The following is a 5,842-nucleotide window of genomic DNA, read 5'->3' on the forward strand; positions in this document are numbered from 1 at the left end:
ATTGAATCCAGGGCCTTGGGCAAGTTAAGCAAGTGTTCTACCGTTAACTAAAATCCCAAGCTACTATCAATTTAATCAAATATTTGTACCTGTGCTTTAGGCTTCCATATGCAAATGTATCATTCACTCTTTCATTCATTAATTAATTCATTCATATTTCCAAAACTCCTAGTGAAAATAATTTACATCTATTTATTCTGAGGGTCCCGGGCTCAAACTTAGATTGCAGGTTTGATGGCAAGCATCTTTACCTGATCCTCATTGTAGATAGCAAATTGTGCTGGGAGCCTTTAGATTCTGCCTGTGAATGACCCACCCACCCACACGGGATAAAGTGGTAAGTCTTCCCAAGAGTTTAAAGTAAGAATAAATGAGAATGAGTCAAAGTGGATGCTTTGTCCAACGTCAACAGTTTTGATTTCCAAAATCTCAGCAGAGTGCATCACATGAAAGCCCAGAGCTGAATTTCCCCCATGTTGATTGTTTCCCTGATCATCTCATGTTCCATGGCTTGCATTTTTAGATGGCAGCCTAACTGCAGTTGGTGATTTGTGTATTTTCTATGCACACTATTGTTTGCAGACACATTTTGGCTGGGACCTCATCTGATGAGCTGTTTGTTAGTTCTGATTGAGTAGGTCACTTGTGGGCTCAATTAACCACTTGCCCTTCATCTGATGGAGCAAGTGGCCAATTGCACCTGCAATTAGCTAATTAAGGGTTTGGTCATTTCCATAGGCAATTTTGCCTTGATCTAATTGTGGGCTGCAAAAGGTCCCTTTCATCACTGAAGCATGTACCACCCGGACAGTCACGGAGAGAGAATGCTGAAAAAAGGCAAGGTGGTAGAGGACAGTTGAAATTTTCTTCGTGACTGTTGTCCAAAGTGGAAGAACTTATAGACAAAAGCCTTGAATAATTTTTTTTTCTCTTCACGTGAAACAATCTCAATATGGATGGGTTAAAAAGATGTTGCTGACTGGGTGTTTTTCTTTGTGAATAGGAACATTTAACATTGAAATTCCTGAGTCATATGATGTGTGGCCTTCTGCATGAGTTGAGGAGGGCTTTTGTCCATGTATTCATTACAAGAATCTGCAAAGCTGTTCTGAAAAGGCTGAAGGTGCTTCTCAACATAGAGCTCCATCTCTAGAGGAAGTCATGGGGGCAAGGAATGAATACTCCAAGCTTGCAAGAAAGAGGGAACTCATGGCTTCCACCCTCCTGGTAAACACTTTACATACAGCTTTTCATGTACCCCAGAGTTTACAGAAGATCCAGAAATCTCTAAACTTAATGTTTGGACCAAACGCAGACATTTTAGAGTCTGTCTTCTGCCTCTGACACAAGGACAGAATGGTGCTCTGTCCCTCTAGAGTGGCCAGTACCCAGACAACAATCAGAAAGAGCACTTATTGTCCAGATTTTTCATTGTATGTAATCTTTTGGAATCACAGCCACACAGCCAATTTCTATGGCCCATCTGTCAGGACATTGAAATTGCTTTATTATACAGAACCGGCTCACAGAATGTGTGGTTTCAGGAAGGAATATTTACCGAGTGTCATCTGAGATCTCAGAGGTTCCATAAAACACTTAATTAACATACAAAATCCACTTCAGCTAAGCCTATACCTACTTTCTGAATATCAGTTACTGATTTGATTACTCCCGAGGCTTGGGCCAGCAGGGGGAGAAATGCAGGAGCTACCCAAGAATAAACTAGAAGCGAGGCAAGGTGGACAGCCTCTGACAGATGCTATTTTCTCCCTGGGGGCAAGAGCTGGTGACATAGCCCCACGGAGCAGCACAGAGCAGCTTTTGTTTGTTTCTTGGTCTTTTTGCTTTGTTTGTAATAAGCAGGAGTGCTGCCTTGCATGGATAATTAATTGCCCGCAACATCTGACTTGCCTGGCTTCTCTGTAGAGCCACACACTGTGTTACTCTGAGAAAATTACTTAGTCTCTCTGACCACAAGTTCTCCTTCTTCTATGTAGAAGCTAAGCACCTCCTCACTTACTGTGATTTTCCAGTGATGAATGTGAGAGTGGGTGGAGTTGTAGCTTCATCAGCTTGTGCAGGGGTCAAGTACCAGTCTCATGGACATTGCCCAGAACCTTAGAGGGTACTTTGCTTAGAGGAGGGGCCAGGAAACATAATTGTTGGTTGACTGGAAGAACATTCCCAAGGGTACATCAGCAATAGCAATGGTGGGTCTTTGACTCTGGATCTCTTGCAGATGTATGCTGTTACTTCCATGCAATTTGTGTTTCAAGCATTTATAATGTGGCCATTTTCAGGAGTGTCATGTACTGTCACTGCTGTTCTACCTCCAGCAGGGCATTGGCTGAGTGTCATTATAACATGCAAGAACTCTGAAGCTGAATATGGAGGCTTTTGGGACTCTCTGGGGGAAGGAAGAGAAGGTCCTGCTTTCTGATGTGTGTCACATTCCCATGTAGGGGGCACACTGAAGGCAGGACTGTCCTTCCTGATGGCACACAAAGATAGGATAGATGATGAAATATTTTCTTAAATCTTGCTAAATGTTAATGGACTAAATATTGTTAACTGTGATTCTTATTTGATAACTGTTGTGTGATATATTTTGCTATGTTAAGGTTAAAACCCTTCTTTTTATTTAGACAGAAAAGTGGAGATGATGGGAGATGTCATTCTGTAAATATGTTTCTCATACTGGTTAATGAATAAAGCACTGTTGGCCAATAGGAAAGCAAGAGAGGAGGGACTAGGAGTCAAGGAGGAAAGAGGACAGAGTAAGGAAGAGTCAAGATGGAAGATGGAGAGAGCAGAATGCCGGCAGGCTCTCTCTCCAGTAAGACCACGTGGAGATTAATAGAAATGGGTTAATAATTAAGACAGAGCTAGATGATAAGAAACTAGTACCTGGCCAACAGATTTATATCAAATACAGCATCTCTGTGTTAATTGCGGCTGGCGCAGTGGTGGGACAAGGCCAGTGGCGGGCAGCCACTATCCCAGTCTAAGTATGAGGGTCCTACCTCTGTCCTTTCTCCTCACACAAGGAGCACTCTCCCAAGAATTCCTCACATCCACATGTAAAGAGGAGTTGGCTGGCCCCAACTGCCACACATCTCCCATCTAAGTATCTAAGTACTAATCAGGCCTGGCTCTCCTGAGCTTCCAAGATCAGATGATATTGGACAGGATCAGCGTGTTATGCTATAGATATGTCAAACATCTCTAGACATGTCTGGACTCCTATTTAAGCTCATTCAAAGTCCTCTATGACATATGAAGCTCCTACAGTGTTTGGGGCTCTGCAGATACCATTTGGTGTTGGTTGGTTTCTTTGTACATTGAGGTCATGGGGGCTAGTTCCCACCTTCTCCCCCCCCCCTCTCTCTCTCTCTCTCTCTCTCTCACACACACACACACACACACACACACACACACACACACACACATCTGTCATTCCAGAAATAGTTTCAAGTTCTTGGAGAGAGGGAATTGCTGCCAGTTTGTGGCTTGCACAGATGATCAGCAAAAGAGTCTTGGTCTTCTTGCCCCCGTCAGTAACTTCATCATAGTTTACTCTTCTCCTAGTTTCATCTGTCCTTGAGCTTGCTCTCCATGTGAGGGAATAACTGCTTGCCAGGAAGCTCTGTGGCTGGGTACCTTCTTTGAAATGTGCTCAAACTTTTGTTTGCAGAAAACAGGCTGCATAAGTGTCCTGAGATGGCATTGTTGGCTTTGCTAGCCATTCTTCTGAGATCACCACATGTAGACACAACTTTTGAGATTTTTAAGGGTGAGTTTTTGGTGGTGGGGAGTGGTAGGAAATTTAAATATTTAAATGTGTTCCTGGTAATCTTTCCCATGCCATCTACTGTTCCCCATCTATTATCCTCTCTCTTTTCCTCTCCTTTCTCCTGTTTCCTCTGTCCTGTCTCCCCTCTTCCCTCTCTCCTCCCCTTCTTGTCTCTCTCTTCCCTCACCCTTTCTTTTCCCCTTCTCCCTGCCACCTCTCCTCCCCATTCCCTCTTGATGACCCTCTCCCATCCCTCTTAGCAAACCAGCCTGTAGCTCTAGGGCATGCAGCATAGTTCTTGCTTCTCCAGCCTGCTGGAAAAGAATGAGCAAGCTGGAAGAGCTTTATCTCTGGACTGGACTCTGATACAGCTGTTGTGATACCATCAGAGAGTTTCTACCTACTGCCCAGCTGCTCCTGGAGGGCCTGGCGCTGGAAAGAGGGATTCCTCATGAAGAAAGGTTGCAACAGAAAGAGCCTCTGTGGACAAAGCTTCACCTTCCAGGTGAAGTGAAAGAAAGGACAGCAGGAGGCTTATGGGTAGCCTGGGCAGAGGGGAGTATTACAGCAATGTCCCCAGGGGCTCTCCTGTCTAATTCTGGAAGCCAGGCTGCGGCCACATCTGAGAGCTTTCAACTCAGCTCAATGTGTCTCTGAGCAAGAAGACTTCTCAAGTTTCAGGAGCCCTGCAAGGCTGGAGAGTCTTGGCCAGGGAGGAATTTGGACATCAAAAGGTGCAAAGGTAGGTGGAAAAGCCAGTCTTCAATTGTCAGAAGCAAAACATGTCTGGCCTGCTCTGCCTTTGTGATTTCAGCAGTGGAGACCCTGGCACTGGGGACCTAGGGAGCCTCACCCTTCACCCAGCCAGTTTCTTCTAAGGAAGTGTGTGCTTGTTATCTTAATTCTTACAAGCTGGGGAAGGGGGAAGGGAGCTGTTCTGTCTGGAGACAGAGGTTTCAGTGACTGTCATAATGGAACGCTATAAACCTTTGGGAGTCAAAGTTCAACTTTGGATCTCTTCACATTTGGCATATTTTTATTTTGGGTCCAAAGGAAGCACAGTTTTTAATAGACAGGACAACCCTTCCTGCCTTCAATAAGAGACAGTGCCATACTGAAATTACATTTGAAGACAGTAAGTTGCTTTTCAACTTAAGATAAATATGCCCCCAGGAAAATTTCACCCATTTTCACTTGAAAAGATGTCATGTCCAAGGTCAACAACTTAGACTCTCAGCTTAAAGCCAGAAGGACAAGCATCCTCAAGATACTTTCTGCCAAATGAAATGTTACCGTTAATCAGTAAGTCTTTCCCCTTTGCCTGGGCTGTTTCCCACTCAGAAGGGAGGGAGTGAACTATTCAAAAAGTTGAAAGAAAAGGAAGAAGGGATTAATCATGGGATGTGACAGTTCACTAGGATTTAAAATTAGTTAGTCCTAAGTGGATTCATAGCAACAGGAGAAGTTTCCCATGGTGCCTTAGTCGGGCTTTCTATGGCTGTGATAAACACCATGACCAAAAGCAAGTAAGAGAGGAAAGGGTTTATTTTAGCTTACTCTTCCTTTATTGAGAAGAGTCAGAGAAGGAGCCTGGAGGCAGGAGCTGATGCAAAGGCCATGGAGGGATGCTGCTTACTGGCTTGTTGCTTATGGCTTTCTCAGCCTGCTTTTGTATTGAACCCAGAAACACCAGCTCAGGGATATCACTGCCCATAGTGAGCTGGGCCCTCCAATATCAATCAAGAAAATGTACCACAGGCTTGCCCACAGGCCAATCTGATGGGGGCATTTTCCCAATAAAGGGTCCCTTTTCCTAAATGACTCTAGTTCATGTCAAGTTGATGAAAACTAGGCAGCACACATTGAGTCTCTGTCCTTGAAATTTATTCACAGTTTCTGCTTCAGAACAAATGTCTGAGACAGTTGGTTGAACAGGTCTTTGATGAATATGCTTCACTTAGTGATCACTTTTTGAAGTCCTTCTGGAAAGATCTGTAAGAGGGATGAGGGATTGATCCTGTCCTCAAACAGGAGAGGGATGTGGGTTTT

Source organism: Phodopus roborovskii, unplaced genomic scaffold (assembly GCF_943737965.1).
Source record: "Phodopus roborovskii unplaced genomic scaffold, PHOROB, whole genome shotgun sequence".
NCBI lineage: Eukaryota > Metazoa > Chordata > Mammalia > Rodentia > Cricetidae > Phodopus > Phodopus roborovskii.